The sequence below is a fragment of the Lactuca serriola genome, chromosome 9 (genome assembly GCF_051521515.1).
Source record: "Lactuca serriola cultivar US96UC23 chromosome 9, Lser_US96UC23_V15, whole genome shotgun sequence".
In the NCBI taxonomy this organism is placed as follows: Eukaryota; Viridiplantae; Streptophyta; class Magnoliopsida; order Asterales; family Asteraceae; genus Lactuca; species Lactuca serriola.
In genome coordinates this window covers 49,796,258-49,819,268 of record NC_136416.1, presented here as the reverse complement: position 1 = coordinate 49,819,268, position 23,011 = coordinate 49,796,258, and the positions used below count along the sequence as shown (strand labels likewise).

At 42.3% G+C, this 23,011-nt stretch overlaps 1 pseudogene; it reads right to left on the bottom strand.

Annotated features, from left to right (window-relative positions):
• Nucleotides 1–19,284: 19,284 nt before the first annotated feature.
• Nucleotides 19,285–20,880, bottom strand: LOC145075676 (putative (S)-N-methylcoclaurine 3'-hydroxylase isozyme 2 pseudogene; annotated as a pseudogene).
• Between the last annotated feature and the right edge of the window lie 2,131 nt (nucleotides 20,881–23,011).

The window sequence follows — 23,011 nt, the reverse complement described above, 5'->3', positions numbered from 1 at the left end:
TCATGCATGGATTAAGGACCTTGAAAAGGTCTTAATGGAAGTGTTGGGTGTTTATGCGACATGAAAGGGCATAAAGTTGGCAACTTTATGCCTTAGGATGTTCGAACAAGTCTAGATATGACTTTTGGATGTAATGGAATCGAGCATTAAGCACTTAATGGAAAAAGTGCTTAAGTTGATTGTACGTTGGGCGTAACCAGCTGTATGCGGCGCGTAGTGCCCAAACCTTCAGTACGCTGCACATACCAGGGTGGTACATTGGGCGTACACAGCTCAGTTGGGCCCTAAGCTGTTTTGGGCCTTTGGGCCTCATTTGGTTGTTGGTCTTGATTGGATTCTGTGAGTTAGAGGCCTTTTCATCTGATTGGGCCGTGGACTTATTGGTTTGGCCTTATTGGGTCAAGGGACCCATTAAGGATATTGGACTTGGACTCTGGGGCCCATTTTCCAGAAAAGGGTAATTGGGCCTTAGGGTTAGATTTTGAAGGTTGGGCTTTTATTTGGGTAATTTAAGGCCCTATTATTGATTGTATTATTATTGTTGTTATTCAGCTCGGGAGGCTGTGAATTATTAGGAGGGCAGTATGCGTATTCATTAGACGAAGGTGAGTCTTCTCACCATACCTATGGGTCTACGACACCAAGGCTGGCCCTTTATGTGTACATGTTATGTGTGTGTTATTCATATATGAATTGATATGTTATGTGATATTATGTTGGTATGGAAGACCCTAGGGGGAGCCCGTGGCATTGGATATAAGACCATGTGCGGTAGCCCATGGCATTCCTAGGTAAAGACCATGTGGGGTAGCCCATGACATTGGATGTAAGGCCATGTGGGGTAGCCCATGGCAGTCTTAGGTAAAGACCATGTGGGGTAGCCCGTGGCATTCTTGCTGGATTGTATTGCATGGCTTCTGTGGCGTGTTTATAGCTCTAATTAGCTAACGGGATTTGTGTATGTGAATGTGTGCGGTATGCTCTGGGAAACTCACTAAGCATTTTGCTTACAGGTTGTTGATTTGTTTAAGGTACTTTTGAGCCCAAGGGAAAGGGCCCGGCGTGATGGCGTGGCGCGCACTCTATCTCTCTTTTTAATGTATCTGGGACCCTCTAATGTTTTAAAAGGGAAAACAAAGATGTAATGAATGTTAATTTGAAAACATATGTTTGGGAATCTATGGTTTATGAGATTGGTTTGATTAACTCAAAAGTGAAAATTTTCTTTGTAAAAATTGGGTTGTTACAAGTTGGTATCAGAGCCTTGGTTTGAGGGATCCGAGCATATCCTCAGGTGTGTCAGGACTCAGACTAAGAGGTGATAAAATGTTTTCAAAATTAACCTAAAAGGAATTTAAAAGAAACCCAAAGGATGAGAGTGCGACGCACGTGATCAGCAGAGCCAAGTAAGTAGTTTCCCAATTTGAATAACCATGTTATACTGATATTGAGCTTCGTTGATTATATGGAACTTGCTAAGTGTGTGTTTTTAAACTTGTATACGGTTAGGAGCTTATTATGTCAAAATGATTGATTTGGCCTTATTATCTTTTCCTCAGTTGGATGTTGTCTTAGGGTAGAATCTATTATTCGAAAGTCTATTTGAGCCTTTTTGTATATAATTTGCATGCATAGAAGCAGCCTGTCATGATTGGTTTGGTTGATATGTATAGAGCGAATGTTAGGTCATCCTAAGGATGATGTACCCGGTAATTGTAGGGTATGGTTGGGTTGTGGGACAAATTGAAGTTATCAGGTAGAGCAGTGGGGAAAGGTACAGGTAGGTGTGGAAGGTAGTATTGGGCCCGTACTACTGGAAGCACAGGACCTATACCCGAAGCATTGCTAAATCTGATGACCTCGAGGAGGACCAGAGTGGGAAGATCCCTTATATGGAAATCTTGATCATTTTAATTTATGATATTTCAGTTCAGCATGGTGATGACACGGTTAGGAGCAGGGGGATCAGGATCGGGATCTGGATTCGGGGCTGGGTCAGGCAGCACTACTAATGGTATTGATGAGAGGTTGTGTGAGTTGTTTGTAGCCGAGGTTACGAGGGGAAACCTTGATGCTACCCCAATCATCTTTGGGACGGTCAAGGAAGGTATGATGGAGATAATGGAGGAGAGACTAAGGGCATTCAAGGCCGATGTTTCTGCGGGTCAGGGCGGAGCCCGAACTCCCTCGTTTAGGGAGTTCAAGGCATGTGGAGTTCCAGAGTTCTCTGGGATCAGGGACCCCATTATGAGCAGATGTTGGATAGCGGACATTGAGAATGCCTAGCGCACGAGTTCTTGCCCAGAGGAGGCAAAGGTTGGATTTACTTCCTGTATGCTGAGGGACAGGGCCCAGGATTGGTGGGGTGAGGTTACTAGCCAGGTGGGAGCAGCCGATGTGGCTGAGATGTCGTGGGTTGAGTTTGTTCAAACTTTCGATATGGATTTTGCACCACCTATTAAGGTGCAACGGTTGGTGAGGGAGTTTCATGGGTTGCAACACACCACTGAGACGGTGGCGGAGATCACCGCCAAGTTTTGTGAGCGAGCTTTGTTGATCTCTCAGTATGCTGTGGATGAGGAGATGAGGCGGACCCGATATCATGCTATGTTGAGGGATGATATTCGGGAGTTTGTGAGCTTTACAGGGTGCAAAACCCTGAATGAGATGGTGGTGAAGGCTCGTGAGATGGAGATGGAGTTGGAGTCCCGCACGAAGCGGAAGACTAAGTAGGTATAAGCAGCAGGGGCTTTGGCTAAAAAGACTAAGACCTCTGATTCTTTAAGTAGGGACCAGCAGGGCCGGGGCCAGTGTGCCAAATGCGGGAGGTTTCATAGTGGGGCTTGTCGGACAGCCGGGATATCAGGATGTTACTCTTCTGGCCAGCCGGGCCAGATGAGTAAGGATTGCCCCAAGAAGGGGTTGATACATTTCCACTACAACCAGAAAAGCCATAAAAAGGCCGATTGTTTGAGGCTGCATGGAGGAGGAGGAGGAGGATCAGTGGCGACACTCATGCCCGCCACTATGAGGATTACTGGAAGCCTCCCTGTCAAGGCGGAAGCTCCAACGGTGAAAAGCCGTGCTTTTTAGCTGACTACTGATGAGGCTCGGGCTGCAACAGACGTCATGGCTGGTATGTGTTTATTCTTCTCTATCTTGTGTTTGATAATTGCTTATATGTATGTATTATGTTTTGAATAAGGACCTTTTTAGTCAATGGTATGTCGGCTCATGTTCTGTTGATTCGAGTGCTACCCGATCGTTCGTGTCTCTTGCGCTTAAAAAGAAGTTCCGAGGCCCGCCGGGGACTCTAGATACCCCACTCGAGGTGGAGATTGCAGATGATCGCACTGTGAGTGCTGCGAGGGTAAATCAGGACTACGTTCTGAATGTGCATGGCGAGAGGTTTTGCGTTGATTTAGTTCCCATACCGTTGCGAGGATTGAAGGTAATCATTGGGATGGACTGGATGGGGGCCAATGGGGCTATGATCGATTACAAGCGAAAGGTGGTCCAGGTTCGAACCCCAAGGGGGGGGGGAGGGCTGGTCATTTAGGACGAGAGGACCTCGCAGGGTCCGACCCACTGTTCAGCCGCGAGGGCAAGGAGGTTTTTGCAGCAGGGCTGCACATGATTTTTGACATATGTTTCGGATACACGAATAGAGGCGGTAGTGGATATTGTCAGTGTGTCGATAGTGTAGGACTTTCGGGACGTTTTTCCCGAAGAGTTTCCTTGGGTGCCTTCGGAGAGGCAGGTGGAGTTTCGCATCGATTTGGTGTCGGGTGCCGCTCCGATAGCCAAGGCACTGTATCAGTTGGCGTCACCTGAGATGCAGGAATTATCTACGTAGCTTCAAGAGCTGCTAGACCGAGGGTTCATCCGTCCGAGCAGTTCTTAATGGAGAGCACTGATCCTTTTCATGAAAAAGAAGGACGAATCGCACAGGATGTGCATTGATTATAGAGAATTGAACAAGCTGACGGTGAAGAACCGCTATCCTTTGCCAAGGATCGACGAATTAATTGATCAGCTTCAGGGTGCATCTTCAAGATTGATCTTCGGTCCGGGTATCATCGGAGGAGGATTAGGGATGAGGATATATCGAAGACGGCTTTCAGGACCCGTTATGGGAATTACGAGTTTGTGGTGATGCCATTTGGGCTCACCAATGCCCCGGCGGCGTTCATGGATCTCATGAACCGGGTGTGCAGAACGATGTTGGATCAGTCAATGATCGTTTTTATTGATGATATGCTGGTTTAATCCAAAACTAGGGAGCACCACGAGCAGCACTTGAGAGAGGTGCTGGAGACTTTAAGAGCGGAGAAGCTTTATGCAAAGTTCTCCAAATGTGATTTCTGGCTGCGGGAAGTGCAGTTTTAGGGCATGTCATCAATCAAGAGGGTATTTCGGTGGACCCACCCAAGGTGGAGGCTGTGATGCGATGAGAGGTACCGAGGAATGCCTCAGAGATTCGTAGCTTCTTGGGTTTAGCGGGTTACTATCGGAGGTTTATCCAGGATTTCTCCAAGATTGCCATGCCATTGACCCGTTTGACCAAGAAGAATATGACTTTCCGGTGGGGTGAGGATCAGCAAAGGGCTTTTGAGACCCTGAGGCGAAGGTTATGCGAGGCTCCAGTCCTGGTACTGCCTAAGGGGTTGGATGATTTAGTGGTATACTGTGATGCATCGATATCAGGGTTGGGTGCAATATTGATGCAGAGGGGGCATGTGATTGCTTATGCCTCGAGGCAGTTGAAGCCTCACGAGGCAAATTACCCGACGCATGACTTGGAGCTGGGGGCGGTGGTGTTTGCCCTTAAGATTTGGAGGCACTATTTGTATGGAGTGTGGTTCATTATTTTTATCGATCACAAGAGTCTAAGGTATTTGATGGATCAATAGAACCTTAATATGTGACAGAGGAGATGGTTAGATGTACTGAAGGATTATGATTGCGAGATCCTATACCATCCAAGGAATGCTAACGTGGTGGCCGATGCTTTTTGTCGCAAGGTAACGGGGTCCCCGATTAGGGACATTTGTATGAGGATGAAAATAATTTCGCCTTTGTTAGAAATGATCAAGGGGGCTCAGGTTGAGGGGGTGAAGAAGGAAACTGGAAAACAGAGAAAATTCGGGGTCAGTATCCTTTGTTTGTCAAGGATAGTCGCGGCCTTTTGACTCAGTGTGGCCGAGTGTGGGTACCATTGGCAGGGGGAGTGAGGCAGAGAATGTTAGAGGAGGCGCATAAGTCCAAGTTTTCTATACATCCAGGTGCAACAAAAATGTATAGGGACTTGAGACTGAGTTATTGGTAGCCCTGCATGAAGCGGGAAATCGCTTGGTTTGTGGAGCGGTGCTTAACCTGCAGGAAGGTCAAGGCCGAGCACTAGTGGCCTCATGGCAAAGTTAAGCCATTAGCCATTCCCATGTGGAAGTAAAAAAAAGATCACTATGGACTTCATTACGAAGCTACCGCGGACGGCGGGGGGAGTGGATGCCATATGGGTTATTGTGGATAGACTGACGAAGAGTGCCCACTTTATTCCGATCTCCGAGAGTATATCCGCAGAAAAGTTGGCAGACATCTATGTTCGAGAAGTGGTGGCTAGGCACGGGGTGCCGATGTCAGTGGTTTCGGATAGGGATGTTCTGTTTACATCCAGGTTTTCGAAAAAGTTCCATGAGGAACTGGGTACTCAGCTACACTTCAGTACATCATATCACCCTCAGACTAACGGTCAGAGTGAGAGGATGGTCTAGACATTGGAGGACATGTTGCGAGCATGCATGCTGGATTTTGGAGGAAGTTGGGATATATATCTTCCACTGGCAGAGTTCTCGTACAACAACAGTTATCATGCCAGTATCAAGTGAGCTCCATTCAATATGTTATATGGTCGGAGGTGCAGGACCCAGTGTGTTGGGACGAGGTTGGATATCGGGTGATGGGAAGCACAGAGGTGGTACTCAAGACCACCGGGTTGATCCATCAGGTGCACGACCGGTTGCGGGTCGCGCAGAGTCGTCAAAAGAGTTATGCTGATCGAAGGCGATCGGATCTTGAGTTTCAAGTGAGGGATTTTGTTTTGTTGAAGGTGTCACCCTAGAAGGGGATTATCAGGTTTCGTAAGGGAGGCAAGTTGGGGCCTCGATTTATAGGCCCGTTCAGGATCATAGCCCGAGTGGGCAAGGTAGCCTATCGTTTAGAGCTTACAGAGGAGCTTAGTCGGATTCACAACACCTTCTATGTGTCTCAACTTCGAAAGTGTGTTGTTGACGAGACCACAATTGTTTCCTTAGACGACATTCAAGTGGATGAGAGCCAGAATTATGTCGAGAAGCCGGTTGCCATCTTGGATAGGAAGACGAAGGGTCTTCGCAACAAAGAAGTGAAGTTGGTAAAGGTGTAATGGCAGCACCGGAGGGGCTCCGAGTGGACATAGGAGTCGGAGGAGGAAATGCGGGAGCATTATCCTGATCTATTCACAACTACAGACTTTGAGGACAAAGTCTAGTTCAAGTGGGGGAGAGTTGTAACGCCCTAAATAAGGTATGGCTTGGAAACCCTCGAAGAATTCCAATTGTGTCATAAATGGTCTCTTGGAGTACGCTGGGTGTACCTATAAGTACGCTTAGCGAACTCTGCATGAATGATTGCGGGGGCATTTCGCGTACGCGGGGCGTACGTAAGGGTATGTTGGGCGTACGCAAGAGAAGGCCAAAACCCTAAATCCGGACTTAACCCCTATTTAAACATCTTTTGGCCTCTAGGACCAAACCCTATCAGCCTCCTTAGCCCCATTTCATCTGCTTTCAACTGAGATAGAGTGTGAGTGAGTGTTTGAGCTTAAGAAGAGGGTTTTGGTGAGCATTTTGGAGTTCTTTCAAGAAAGGGAGTTGCTAGGCAAGCTCAGAACGGTTTGGTGCTTCAAGAAGCTGTATTGTGGTCATCTTGCAAGACTTCTAGAGGTAAAAAGCTTGCACCTTTCCATCTAAATTCTTTGATCTAGCTACGGTTTTCTAGTTTACCCCGTTTTGGTTGTTTTGGACATCTTTTAAGCAACTCCATGAAGTGGGAATGACAGATCTGAGGTCCCTTAGTCATTTAGAAGCATAAAATGGAATCTTGATGGATGTATTGGTCTCATGCATGGATTAAGGACCTTGAAAAGGTCTTAATGGAAGTGTTGAGTGTTTATGAGACATGAAAGGGCATAAAGTTGGCAACTTTATGCCTTAGGATGTTCAAACAAGTCTAGACCTGAATTTTTGACGTGATGGAATCGAGCATTAAGCACTTAATGGAAAAAGTGCTTAAGCTGATTGTACGATGGGCGTAACCAGTTGTATGCAGTGCGTAGTGCCCAAACCTTCAGTATGCTGCGCATACCAGGGTGGTATGTTGGGTGTACGCAGCTCAGTTGGGCCCTAAGATTTTTTGGGCCTTATTTGGTTGTTGGGCTTGATTGGATTCTGTGAGTTAGAGGCCTTTTCATCTGATTGGGCCGTGGAATTATCGGTTTGGCCTTATTGGTCCAAGGGACCCATTAAGGATATTGGACTTGGACTTTGGGGCCCATTTGCAAGAAAACGGTAATTGGGCCTTGGTGGTAGACTTTGAAGGTTGGGCTTTTTCTTGGGTAATTTAAGGCCCTATCATTGATTGTATTATTATTGTTGTTATTCAGCTCGGGAGTCTGCGAATTATTAGGAGGGCAGTATTCGTATTCATCGGACGAAGGTGAGTATTCTCACCATACCTATGGGTCTACGACACCAAGGCTGGCCCTTTATGTGTGTTATGTGTGTGTTATTCATTTATGAATTGATATGTTATGTGATATTATGTTGGTATGGAAGACCCCGGGGGGAGCCCGTGGCATTGGATATAAGACCATGTGCGGTAGTCCATGGCATTCCTAGGTAAAGACCATGTGGGGTAGCCCATGGCATTGGATGTAGGGCCATGTGGGGTAGCCCATGGCAGTCTTAGGTAAAGACCATGTGGGGTAGCCCATGACATTCTTGCTGGATTGTATTACATGGCTTCTGTGGCATGTTTATAGCTCTAATTACCTAACGGGATTTGTGTATGTGAATGTGTGCGGTATGCTCTGGGAAACTCACTAAGCATTTCGCTTACAGGTTGTTGGTTTGTTTTAGGTACTTCAGAGCCCAATGGCAAGGGCCCGACGTGATGACATGGCGCACACTATATCTCTCTTTTTAATGTATTTGGGACGTGATGCTAGGCAAGCTCAGAACGGTTTGGTGCTTCAAGAAGCTGTATTGTGGTCATCTTGCAAGACTTCTAGAGGTAAAAAGCTTGCACCTTTCCATCTAAATTCTTTGATCTAGCTACGGTTTTCTAGTTTACCCCGTTTTGGTTGTTTTGGACATCTTTTAAGCAACTCCATGAAGTGGGAATGACAGATCTGAGGTCCCTTAGTCATTTAGAAGCATAAAATGGGATCTTGATGGATGTATTGGTCTCATGCATGGATTAAGGACCTTGAAAAGGTCTTAATGGAAGTGTTGAGTGTTTATGAGACATGAAAGGGCATAAAGTTGGCAACTTTATGCCTTAGGATGTTCAAACAAGTCTAGACCTGAATTTTTGACGTGATGGAATCGAGCATTAAGCACTTAATGGAAAAAGTGCTTAAGCTGATTGTACGATGGGCGTAACCAGTTGTATGCAGTGCGTAGTGCCCAAACCTTCAGTATGCTGCACATACCAGGGTGGTATGTTGGGTGTACGCAGCTCAGTTGGGCCCTAAGATTTTTTGGGCCTTATTTGGTTGTTGGGCTTGATTGGATTCTGTGAGTTAGAGGCCTTTTCATCTGATTGGGCCGTGGAATTATCGGTTGGGCCTTATTGGTCCAAGGGACCCATTAAGGATATTGGACTTGGACTTTGGGGCCCATTTGCAAGAAAACGGTAATTGGGCCTTGGTGGTAGACTTTGAAGGTTGGGCTTTTTCTTGGGTAATTTAAGGCCCTATCATTGATTGTATTATTATTGTTGTTATTCAGCTCGGGAGTCTGCGAATTATTAGGAGGGCAGTATTCGTATTCATCGGACGAAGGTGAGTATTCTCACCATACCTATGGGTCTACGACACCAAGGCTGGCCCTTTATGTGTGTTATGTGTGTGTTATTCATTTATGAATTGATATGTTATGTGATATTATGTTGGTATGGAAGACCCCGGGGGGAGCCCGTGGCATTGGATATAAGACCATGTGCGGTAGTCCATGGCATTCCTAGGTAAAGACCATGTGGGGTAGCCCATGGCATTGGATGTAGGGCCATGTGGGGTAGCCCATGGCAGTCTTAGGTAAAGACCATGTGGGGTAGCCCATGGCATTCTTGCTGGATTGTATTGCATGGCTTCTGTGGCGTGTTTATAGCTCTAATTACCTAACGGGATTTGTGTATGTGAATGTGTGCGGTATGCTCTGGGAAACTCACTAAGCATTTCGCTTACAGGTTGTTGGTTTGTTTTAGGTACTTCAGAGCCCAATGGCAAGGGCCCGACGTGATGACATGGCGCACACTATATCTCTCTTTTTAATGTATTTGGGACCCTCTGATGTTTTAAAAAGGAAAATAAAGATGTAATGAATGTTAATTTGAAAACATATGTTTGGGAATCTATGGTTTATGAGATTGGTTTGATTAACTCAAAAGTGAAAATTTTCTTTTTAAAAATTAGGTCGTTACACTATAGATGGGGTATGGAAGGTAGTATTGGGCCCATACTACTAAAAGGACCCGGTCTATGTGCAATCCAAGTATGAATCTTTGGGATGCTATGGAGCAAGTAGGGATGAGTAGTCGAGTGTGAGTATGCTCGAGCGAGTTTCTGATGATTTTGTGTTGTGTCTCAGAGACATCATGATAGGTACGCGCCACACCCCAGAGAGCAGTGAAGTTAGTGATGATGAGATTTGCAGGATGATTCACGACGAGGAGGCCATAGCCATACGTGAGGCTATTTCGTAGATGTTTGGGTATATTAATACCACTTTCATAGAGACATTTGACGAGCGATATGTTGCAGTTTCTGAGGTGGCTAGTGTTGCAGCCACCGCAGCTGTCGCAGCTGCCAATCCATAGGGAGGTGACTCGTTGCTAAACCCAAAATTTAGCAACACGAAGCCACCAGGTGTTGCGATGAGATGGATCTCTGATATCGAGGGTTGTTTCTACACCTTTTCATGCCCATAGAATTTGAGGGTGCGGTTTGCGCTGAACCAGCTTCGCTTGGGAGCGAAGGACTGGTGGAAGATCGTGACAACCAGTTTTACTCCTGCAGAGCATGATGTGGTGACTTGGGAGAGGTTTGTTGCGATGTTTCCGAGATGAATATGTTCCACCGGTGGAGAAGGAACGGTTGGCCAAAGAGTTTCTGTCTCTTAGACAGAAGACAAAGTTAGTGACTGTGATTACGTAGATCTTTCACGAGAGGGCATTGTTTTTCCCTGAGCATGTGGTGACTAAGCAGACACGCATGAGCCGATACTTGAGCATTCTAAGGAGATATATTCAGGAGTTCATAGCGAACTCTTCTTACCGTACATTTGCTGAGCTCCAGGAAAATGTCAGGAGGAGGGAGATCGAGCTGGAGTTTTAGGCGGGGGAGGACGCAGAGTCTCAAGGGAGAGACTAGCGGCCGACGCAGTCGCAACCGACAGCCAAGTGTACTAAGCCTGCTAATTCGAGATCAGGAGACCAGAAAGGCCGCACATGTGGAAAGTGTGGCAAGAGTCAGGAAGGATCTTGTCGGGTGGGGATTTACTACAAATGTGGCAAGGAGGGGCATATACGGCAAAGGATTGCCCCCAAAGGTTTTGCAGTTTGTTTCCATCGGAAGGCCTAGTGCCCTCATCTTGTTCAGGTATCAGCCCAAGGATCCACTCCTGCTGCATTGCGTGCTACTGATGTTCGGCCAGTGAAGGCCGAGGTTTCGAAGGCTCGTGGGAGAGCTTTTCAGCTGACAGCGGAGGAGGTCCGCGCTACACCAGATGTCGTGGCTGATACATATTTCCTTATTTATTTATTTATTTATTTATTATGATATTCTCTTTTTGTGATTATTCTGGGCTATATTTAGGTACATTTCTTGTAAGTTATGTACCTGCATTACTGTTATATGAATCGGGTGCAAGTCGATCCTTCGTGTCTCTAGCCTTTAGTCGTCACATCGGTATCCGGCATGAGGCGTTGATTCGACCTCTGAGGGTTTCTATAGCAGATAAGCATCCAGTTTTTGCTACCGAGGTATTCTGAGGATGTGTGCTGGATATTTTTGGTGTCGAGTTTCCGATTGACCTGATACCGATCGCGATGGGTGATGTCTACGTCATCATGGGTATGGATTGGTTGAGTCGCTTTGGAGCAGTGATCGATTGCGAGTGCCAGTTGGTGACTATACGAGACCCTAGTGGGGGAGTGCTTACAGTGTATGGCGAGGGTACCAGATCTGGGTCAGCTTTTTGCTCTGCCACCAGGGAAGGGCAAAGTTTACAACAAGGTTCTATGGGATTTCTGGCATATGTGATGGATTCTCAAACTGTGTTAGAGAGGCCGAGTTCTAACTCCGAGGTTTCGATAGTGTGCGAATTCCCTGATGTTTTTCCTGAGGAGTTACCGGGTGTGCCTCCCGAGAGGCAGGTGGAGTTTCAGATTAATTTGGTTCGGGAACGGCGCCTAACGCCAAGGCACCTTATCGCCTTGCGCCACCAGAGATGCATGAGTTATCCTTACAGCTTAAGGAGCTGCTAGGGAATGGATTTATTCGACCGAGTAGCTTGTCGTGGGGAGCGTCGATCCTTTTTGTCAAGAAAAAAGATGGTTCACACTGGATGTACATTGATTACCGGGATTTGAACAAGTTGATAGTCAACAGTCGTTATCCACTTCCGAGGATCGATGATTTATTCGATCAGCTTCAGGGGGCATCATGGTTTTCCAAGATTGATTTGAGACCCGGATATCACCAGATGAGAGTACGCGAGGAGGATATTCAGAAGATGGCCTTTAGAACTTGTTATGGGCATTACGAGCTCGTGGTAATGACTTTCAGGCTCACCAATGCACCAGCAACATTCATGGATCTCATGAACCGGGTGTGCAGGCCTATGTTGTACCGGTCGGTGACCGTGTTCATTGACGACATCTTAGTGTATTCGAGATCCAGAGATTAGCATGAGGGGTATCTGCGAGAGGTTCTTGACGTATTGAGATCAGAGAGGTTGTATGCCAAATTCTCCAAGTGTGATTTTTGGGTACGAGAGGTCTAGTTCCTGGGACATCTCGTTAATCAGAGCGAGATTACGGTTGATCCAGCCAAAATTGAGGCGGATATGTGATGGGAGGTGCCGAGATCCCCATCCGAGATCAAGAGTTTTCTGGGATTTGCTGGCTACTATCGGAGATTTATCAGGGATTTCTCCAAGATCGTGGTTCCTTTCAACAGGTTGACCCAGAAGGGTGTTACTTTTGTTTTGGGGCCTGAGCAGTAGGCATCATTCGAGACTCTTCGCTAGAGATTGTGCAAAGCTCCAGTGCTATCCCTTCCGGAGGGAGTGGAGGACTTTGTGGTCTATTGCGATACGTCTATCTCAGGGATGGGTACAATATTGATGCAAAGGGGCCACGTGATAGGTGTATGCATCGAGGCAGCTGATGCCCCACGAGACGAGGTATCCCACCCATGATTTGGAGTTGGGGGCGGTGGTGTTCGCCCTCAAGATTTGACGCCATTATCTCTATGGTGTTCAGTGTACAATATACTCATACCACAAGAGCCTGAAGTATCTCATGGATCAGCGCAACCTAAATATGAGATAGAGGAGATGGTTGGATGTGGTGAAAGACTATGACCATGAGATTATGTATTATCCGGGCAAGGCTAACGTGGTAGCCGACGCCCTGATCCGTAGAGCCAAGAGTGCTTCGATTCGAGATGTGTGTATGAGGATGACAGCGATGACTCCAGTCTTTGATACCATTCGAGAGGCCCAAGTGGAGTCCATGAGATCGGAGAATCGCAAGAGCGAGCGGGTGATCGGACAGGTGTCCGAGTTTGCGACGGATAATCGAGGGCTTATGACTTTACGAAGGTGGATTTGGTTGCCATATACTGGCTGGGCTCGCTGTATTCTAATGGATGAGGCGCACATATTGAGATTCTCGATCCACCCAGGAGCCACTAAGATGTACTTGGACCTGAAGAAAGATTATTGGTGGCCCTGTATGATGAGGGACGTGACTTGGGTAGTCGAGAGGTGCTTGACCTATCGTCGGGTTCAGACCGAGCACTAGCATCCTCATGGCAAGTTGTAGCCACTAGAGGTTCCCCAGTGGAAGTGGGAACATATTACCATGGATTTTATCACCAAATTCCCAAGGACTACGCGTGGGTGTTGACGCAATTTGGGTGATTGTGGACCGGTTGACAAAGAGCGCTTACTTCCTTGCTATTAGTGAGAGTTCTTTTGCGGAGAGACTGGCCGAGGTATATGTAAGAGAGGTGGTAGCTTGGCATGGAGTGTCGACATCGATAGTGTCAGATCGGGATGTGTGATTTACTTCCTGGTTCTGGAAGAAGTTTCATGAGGAGTTGGGTACGTGATTGCACTTCAGTACAACCTACCACCCACAGACGGACAGGAAGAGTGAGCAGACGATTCAGACGCTCGAGGACATGCTTCGAGCATGTGTTATGGACTTCGGTGAAAGTTGGGATACATATTTTCCCTTGGATGAGTTTTCTTACAACAACAACCACCATTCCAGTATTGGTATGCCTCCTTTTGAGCTTATTTATGGGAGGAGGTGTCGGACTCCTATCTGTTGGGGTGAGGTGGGACAACGAGTGATGGGTAGCACTGAGATAGTGGTCAAAACGACTGATCAGATTCAGCAGGTCAGACAGAGGTTACTAACGACCCAAAGTCGCCATAAGAGTTAAAATAACAGGTGACGATCCGAGCTTGAGTTTTAGGTTGGAGATTTTGTCCTCTTGAGGGTATCCTGGTGGAAAGGGGTGATCCGATTCAGGAAGAGGGGCAAGATGGAGCCCCGATACATCGGTCCTTTCAGGGTGACCGCCAAAGTGGGTAGGGTAGTGTACCATTTGGACCTACCTGCGGATTTGAGTCAGATTCATAACACCTTTCGTGTTTCTCAGCTGGGGAAGTGTGTAACCGATGAGACGACAGTGGTACCACTAGAAGACATTCAGGGGGATGCGAGCCTGAATTACATTGAGAGATCGATTGCGATCGTGGATCGAAAGGTGAAGGTTCTGAGGAACAAAGAGGTACCCCTGGTTCAGGTCCAGTGGAAACATCGGAGAGGGTCCGAGTTAACGTGGGAGCTGAAGTCCGAGATGCGAGAGTAGTATCCAGAGTTATTTTTAGATCATGACTTCGAGGGCGAAGACTGATTCTAGTGGGGGAGAATTCTAACATCCGGACTTCCAGGTATATTGTTTATTTATTTATTTATTTAGTTATTTTGAGGACTATTGAGCTACTCGACGAGTCGGTGCTACAACTCGTCGAGTAGAGTTGCAATGTTCCTTGTGGGGTTAAGGATCTACTCGATGAGTCCGAGAGCCGAATCACCGAGTAGATGTTGGGATGAGAAACCATATATCCCCATGTTTGGCGCCTATTTAAAGGCACTTATAGCCTTATTTGCAGATATACTTCCCTAAGAGAAACCTTAATCGCCCTTTGAGCTTATAGAGAGAGTGTGTGAGCTAACATTCAGCATTTTGGTGTATCTTTGGAAGAGAAGAGAAGGATTTCAAGCCAGGAGCAAGAGGAGGCTGTTAGATCTGTTGTTATTCATCCAAGAGCTCCTGTTAAAGGTATAAAGTTTGTACCTTTCTCATTTGTTTGGGTAGATCTCATATTTCTGGAGATTAGGGCTTATTTTTTTTTATCTATTATTGGGACTTTGAGGGTATTGAGTTGATATGGAGGTTTGGACTTCAGATCTGGACCTTATGAGGTCCCTAGCATCTAAAGGTCCCTACTTTATTCATCCTTAAAGGAACTCTTGAGTGAAAAAACCCTTATTAGAGAATGTTCTTGGCATTTCAAGCCCAAAGTGCCATGCATGGACGTAAAGTCTGCCTTAAAATCGTCTGAATGGGAAAAGAGTCTGAATGGACTCACCGAGTCGAGGAGCCGATTCGACGAGTCGGTTAGGGTTTGTTCCGATGATCTGTCTATGTTGTTACTCGGCGAGTTAGGGGTTAACTCGACGAGTTGGATCCTCACAAAGACCTCTAAGTAACGACTAGACTCGACGAGTCACATGAGTGCACTCGATGAGTCAGGTCAAACTGGGACTGTTGACTCGAGTTGACTTCTGTTGGCTTTAGGGTTTGGCCAACATAAGTAATGGAGACCGTGGAGGGGTAAAATGGTCTTTTACCCATTCCAAGAGTTAGAGAGAGAGAGAGAGAGAGATTAATAGAAACTTTTGGTGTATTTGAGTAAGAGTGGGATATTGATTAGAGATGCTTATCTAATGTGTTAGGCGGAGGCTAGTTCGGGATCTCCGAGTACGCGACTATTACTTGCTAGTTTACGAGGTGAGTCTTCTCACTATACTTACCAGGAGTGGTATCTTTATGTGATTGAGCTGTCTTATGTGTTTATCTGTGTATTGTAATATTCTGCATTGTGATTTATGTTGAATATTGTTATTATGAGTTTACTGATTTGGGACCGGAAGGTCCCACTAAGACACATTAACCGGAGGGTCTTATTGAGGTATGGCCTAGAGTGGCTAATGAGATGTGTGTGGTATTTTGGGGAACTCACTAAGCTTTGTGCTTACCGTGTTATGTGTTATGTGTTTTAGGTACTTCTCAGGATCACGGGAATGCGCCGACGTGATTGTACACACTTGTTTATGATTATGTTGAGGATTCTAGGATTTGACTTTTGTTGGGAATTTATGTTTACGTTAAGACACTTATGGTTTTATGAAATATAATATATGAGTTTTGTGTGTTTTAAAATGAAAATTTTGGTTTAAAAATACGGTGTTATGGTTTTTCTTGAAAGAAAAAGAATTAACATGAAAACATCTTCGGTTCTCAAAAATTTTAAATTCTAAAAAGATTCTAGTTATATATAACATACTATATTTGGTATATGAAATTTATTTTAGTGTCATGCAGGATTAACAAAATTGATCACAACCACATCTGAAAGATCAACCGCTAGAAATTGTTGCTACATTAATGTGTTCTCTAGTAATTTGTTGTTATCAAAAGAGCTTACATCTCTCTCTCTCTCTCTCTCTCTCTCTCTCTATCAAGGTTGCAGAAATCGCTTGATGGTAGCTCGGCGGTGGACTGGGGTCAAGGGATTAATCGGATAGACGGGGATTAATCGTGGACCATTAATTATTAAAAAATTAATAAATAATACATTAATCCTAAGAATATAACATTATATCTATTAAAAAGTTACTAAAAATGAATAAATATAACATTATAACATGATACTATGATTACAAAAACCCTTTTGATCCCTAATACATCAGATCTAAATAACCAACAATTGCATTTGGATCCAAGTCTGCATAAAATGGGGAGAAAAAAGTGTTATGAACAATGACTGTAATAACATCGGGAAGAGATGTGGACCTGTAACCTGTTGTCTACTGCATTTGGAACTTTGTGAATGTTAAGGGAATTTAATAGCAGGAGGATGTGGATATGTGGGAATTCCATGATCGATGATTCCATCCTAATTACTGCTATATAATACACAAGAGGCGGCGAATGTTGTAGAAGCTTCAGAAGGCGAAGACTGGTTTAGCTTCGAGGATGACGACTGACAGACTGCGATGACGTGAATGGAAGAAAAAGACGGTGTCGGAGGAGGGACAGATGGCATCGAAGAAGAATATGGCATCGTTTTAGAAGCTTCGTTTCATGCTTTCTTTCGTTCCTTCAGACTATAGAGAGAATTTCAAAAAAGAAAAGGAATGAATGCGATGGAGTGAGAAGAACCCTAGCAGCAATTCTAACAATTTGAAACTTTTTCCTTTAAAGTTTTTTTTTACCGATTAGGGCGCCTAGGCCCGCCTAGACCAGATAATCTCCGTCTTTGACCGATTATGACCACGTCCGATAATAGGGTCCGATTAGCTATAAACGTCGACGGTGGAGGACCACCAAGCGCCTAGGCGCCGATTAATCGGCCGCCTAGGCTGATATTTGCAACACTGCTCTCTCTCTCTCTCTCTCTCTATATATATATATATATATATATATATATATATATATATATATACATATATACATACATACATATTGAATTTTTACAGTTTTTTTTCATCCTCAATGTATTGTACATGCATTTTATGCATTAAACCCAACCAAAATCAATTAGATCCATATCTACCCTAGTTGATAGAATTTGGGTATCATCTGTATCCGCAGTTCAACTGCTTCTCGACGTTCCTTCGTGGACGGACAGATCCACAACCTCCGACCTCACTTCTCCTTCAACCTCTCCTAAGTTCAACTCATTCTCCATGTTCTTACTCTCTTGTGTCTATAATTTGTTTTTCAAGGAGTATAAAGGTCTCTACCTCCTATCGATTGTTTTCTTTTCCTTCATCTTCTTTTCATGTTCTTGCTAATCTCATTTGAACTATTGTTGTAGTTCTCAAGTACTATGAAGAGCCTATGACATCAAATCTTTGTTACACCCTCGACCGTCTATTTTGAATCCTTTATTTCACTTGATTTTGTTTGGATTAATGTGAATTTTATATACTGGGTATAAATTTGCAATTTGATATGATTTTTTTGGTAGGTTTTGAAGTACTTTAAAGAAGTCGACTTATATGTGACTGTCAATTGGATGCTTTGTGGTTGATTTTCATAGTTTGTCTCATCATTTTTGTCCTCTCACTTGTTGAACACCCTATAGATATGGAGGTTTGATTTGGATAGTTTACTAAATCACAAAGAAGTGGAAGCGTCTTCCACATGTCCATGTCTCTCATCTCTGGTAAGCCTTACCTCTAGTTTTCTCATTTCTATATTTAACTCCACTTTACTCATTTCTATATTTGTCATAAAGTCTCATTCGTTCTTGGTTCTGATCATCTTACTCGAGATTACATTATTGACCTTTAAGACCAAAATAATGAGAATTTCTTGATTGTGGATATATTATATGGAAACTTTTTGGATCTTATGCACAATTTTTTTACAAAACCATATAGACAAATTTTGCAGTTTTTTCTAAAATTAATAAATTTTGCATAGGTATTATTTATGTCCAAAAAATGAAGGTCGCAAATTCATGTGCATTTTTAGCGGAAAAATGGTCATTAGCCTTTATGATATTTTGTAAAATGGATTTTTTAACATTCTCACACATAAGAAATATTAATTGAACTATTAATTATAAGAAATATTACCATTATTAAATATAAAATTTGTTAATTATAAAAAATATTCTTCATAATTAATGCATTTTACATTTAATTATGGCAATACTTTCTATAATTAATAGTTTTTATGTGTGCCTTTAAGACACATATTAAAATATCCCTTTATAACACTATGGGTATGAATCTCCCTATTCTAATAAAAGAATAATTTTAATCTTCTTTTGACATGTGTCATCTTATTAGGCCTCCTAATTAATACATTTTTTTTTGCCAAGTAGCATCCTATTAAACCTCCTAATTAATGCATGTCACTTGTCCACTTATTGATTTTCAATTTTAAATTTTAAATTTTAAATTTCTCATTCTAATTAAATTAAATTAATAACATTAGAATAAAAATTAAAATAAAATTAATAAAAATTACAAGATGATATAATTTCACATATTTATTCAAATTAACGATTATAATTTTATATAACTAACAAAATTCTTTTTAATTAATAATTTATTTAAAATAACTGAATAATAATTTTGATTTTTCACTATGAAAGTTTAATTAATTTTGTCACCATATTCCCACGGGTTATATATAATATAAGAGACATTTATATGATCATTATAGAGAATGATTTAAATAATATAGGCACAACAATAATTGAAAATACAATGCGTTTCTGATTTATAAGTTACCACATTTAAAACATACTTTAACAAAATAATTCTTAAGATAAATTCAAACGCATTATTTTAAGATGTAAACGCAGCACATCTTATTTTATTTAATTACCATTTATATAATAATTACTTCAGTTTGTGATGTCAAATAGTCTTGAACTGCTGACGAAGCTTCAGAGTTACATGCAATGGTTCTTTCTTGTGCACAGGGAAATCCGAGGCCTCATCCATGTTAAGGTCCGCGGGATTGAAGTTGTTGTTCACAAGGAACCAGTCAAAGTTTAGAATCAATGAAGCCACGGCTAGGAGTATCGTCTTGGAAGCCATGGCTTCTCCAGGACACATTCTTCTCCCAGCACCAAATGGCAGGTACTCAAAGTCTTTACCATTATAACTCAACTTTGATCCGATGAATCTTTCAGGTTTGAAGTCCGAAGGGTCATCCCAGATCTTGGGATCACGACTGATTGCCCAGACGTTAACCAATAATTGACTATCTTTTGGAATAGTGTATCCCATCACCTCACATGTTTGCATAGCTCTATGAGGCAGAAGAAGTGGTGCTGGTGGGTGCAATCTTAGGGTTTCCTTGAAGCATGCTTCGAGAAAGGGAAGATGAACCAAATCTGATTCTTTAACTACATTCCCATCAATCGTTTTCAGAACTTCATCCCTAGCCTTTTGCATTACCTCTTGGTTTCTGAGAAGCTCCGCAACAAACCATTCTGTCGTAAATCCTATAGATTCAGTGCCAGCCGAAAATAGCTCCTGAGATGGAAAACGACAAATTAAATGATTAAGTGTCGAGAGAGAGAGAGAGAGAGAGAGAGAGAGAGAGAGATGAACCTCCATCAAAGCATTGATTTGTTGATGTGTACAGCCTTTTTCAATTAAAATATCAGTAAAATCTTTTAAATACGAAGAAGTATTGCTTCCATTTCTTTTCTTTTCGATGATAACCTCCCAGATAGGTCCAAGCTCTTGTTCTATGATCTGCATGACCTGCTTCTTCCAGCCAAGAAGATCCCATCGGCCAAATATCGGATATAAGTCTGCTAATTGTGCCTGTGTACCCAAGGAAGAAAGTCTTCTTACAGAGTCCTTGATCCCTGCACCTATTCCATTGCCTTCAAAGTCAACAAGATCCATGGATAATGATGTATTTCCTATGATGTTGGTGGAAGTTACAAGCATGACATCTTTTATACCGATATTAGAATCACCTTTTGAAGCTATGTACTTCACCATCTCCATAACTTTCTTCTCTCTCATGTCCGCACGAGATTCCATAGCTTTACTTGAAAAAATCTTTGATGTATAGAGATTCCGGATTTTCCTCCAGGAATCATCGGTTTCTGATGTAAAGACAAGATTCATATTGTGAACGGTTGATTCCTTGCCTTGAAGCACTCTTGGTACGTCTCGACCCGCAAGCACATGATCATGGGTCTTGAGAATTTCCGAAGCTGCAGAAGATGATGATCCGACGATAAGGATTTGTTGACCAAGACGGAGTGACATGAGTGGTCCATGCACTTGGGCCATCTCTGCAAGACGAACATGAGCATTTTTTCCTATTTGAAAAAGGTTGCCTACGATTGGCCATGCATATGGGCCTGGTGGGAGTGGTAGCTCTTTCGAAGATCTAATCATACGAAAGAAGAAGAAGAAGAAGTAAAGGAGTGACCATGGAATCAAGAACATCATCATCTCTCGCATTCTAACACTTTCCAGATTCATGGTAATCTTTCTTCCAGCTACAACTCCGCTAGCTTTGCAGTACGTAATGTTTAAAAGACACTAACAAATAGTAGGAAGCAAAGATTCCTTGACGAGGAAGACCATAGGTTAAATAGCCAAGAGTATTTAACGAGAAGAAGTTTCAAGGTAATATATAGATGAAAATAACAACGGCTTGTGATAGGTATTCTAATAAAAATATATGTATCTATCACCTATGTCTTTTAATTATTACATGTAACTTGTTGATTCTTTTATCACCTATTATGTCTTTTAATTAATACATGTAACCTGTTCATTCTTTTATAATTACATTAAATTACTAATAACATTAGAATAAAAATTAAAATAAAATTAATATAAATTATAAGTCATATAATTTCACATATTTAATTAAATCAATGATTATAATGTTATATAATTAAAAAAAGCTCTTAATTAACAATTTATTTAAAATAACTGATAAATAATTTTGAGTTTTTACTATAATATTTTAATTAGTTTTGTAACCATAGTTTCGATGGGTTATAAACTAGTTAAATATAAATAAATGAGAAGCAATATATAGTCTATATCTACATCAAACTTTATTTTATTTATTTATTTATTTGCAAATGATACTTATTTTTGAAAATTTTAACTTAATTTTTGCACTCTATATAATTGCAAATTTAATGATTTTTGAAAATTTCGTATTTAACATGAGTTATTTTTTTCTTTTAGACAAAATTGCAAATTTGGTCCATGTTATATGTAAAAATTGATGTTTGATCTAGAATATTTTAGAGTTATACCATGGTCCAAAATAAAAATTTTATTGTAGTTTTGGTCCTTAAATATATTTAATTGAGTCAGAATGTCTGTTTTGTCATTTTTCAGAGTTGTTGTTATTATTATTATTTCATTTATTTTTTAAATGAATAATAAAATAAAAATTCCTAATCTCATCCTCTGTCTCTCTTTCTCTACTCTCTCTCTTTCTCTCTCTCTCTCTATCTCTCTCTCACTCTAAAAAACAACATTCGAGACAAACATTTCTCCTTTTTTCTTCTTTGTCCCCTCCAAACGCACACACAAACACATAAAAAAAATTCTCCATTTTCAGGGACGAGATCGGAGACATGACCCGATTTTGGAGACAAACATTTCTCCGGCAACGCTAGGGCTTGCTTTAACAGTCGGCTTCGACTCCATCATGTGTGACTTGAAGGCAACTCATCTGAGGAGGAACCCATCGTCTGGTGAGGATATCAGAGACATGAACCCGAGAACCCTTTAACTCGATCTGAAAACCCTTTATCAGATCTGATCGTGTGTGTTCATCAGATTTTATTTCATGTGTCTGTATTCATCAGATTTTATTTCATGTGTGTGAGTGTGTTCATCAGATCTGATTTTGTGTGTATGTGTGTGTGTTCATCATATTTGATTTTGTAAGTGTGTGAGAGTGTATATGATTTCATGTGTGTGTACATTAGATTAGATTTCGTATGTGTGTGTCTTCATCAGATATGATTTTGTGTGTGTTTATGTTCATTATATATGAGGCTCATGAATGTATTATTGAATGTTAGTGTGTGTGTTCTTGAAAACTTGATAAGGCTTCAGATCTGGCAAGGGTTTTTAGGGGAGAACCCAAGAAGAAACCTAAACGTTGTGTATGGTTTTTTTTTTTGTTTCAGGGATGATTTTTAGGTGGAGATTGAGGTGGGTGGTAGTTGCGGATGGTGGTGATGGTGGACGGTGGTCGAATGGTGGTGGTGGCAGAATATGTTTTTGAGTTCATGAAGATATTCTTGAGTGCTCTTGAATTTATGATGATGTTCTTGAGTGTTATCAAAACAAACTCGGATGGAGAGAGAGAGAGAGAGAGAGAGAGAGAGAGAGAGGTGGTATTTTATTTTAGCTTTTTTTAAATGTTATAAATAAAAGAAAATAAAAAACAAAATTAAAAGGGTAAATTCATCATTTAAAAAATTTCAAAAAGTTTTGGACCAAACCTACAGTAAAATTCTTATTTTGGACCATTGATGCAACTCCAAAACATTTTGAACAAAACATCCTATTTTTGACATACCACATGAACCCAACTTTTAATTTTATCTTTCTTTTATATACTTAATCTGATAAA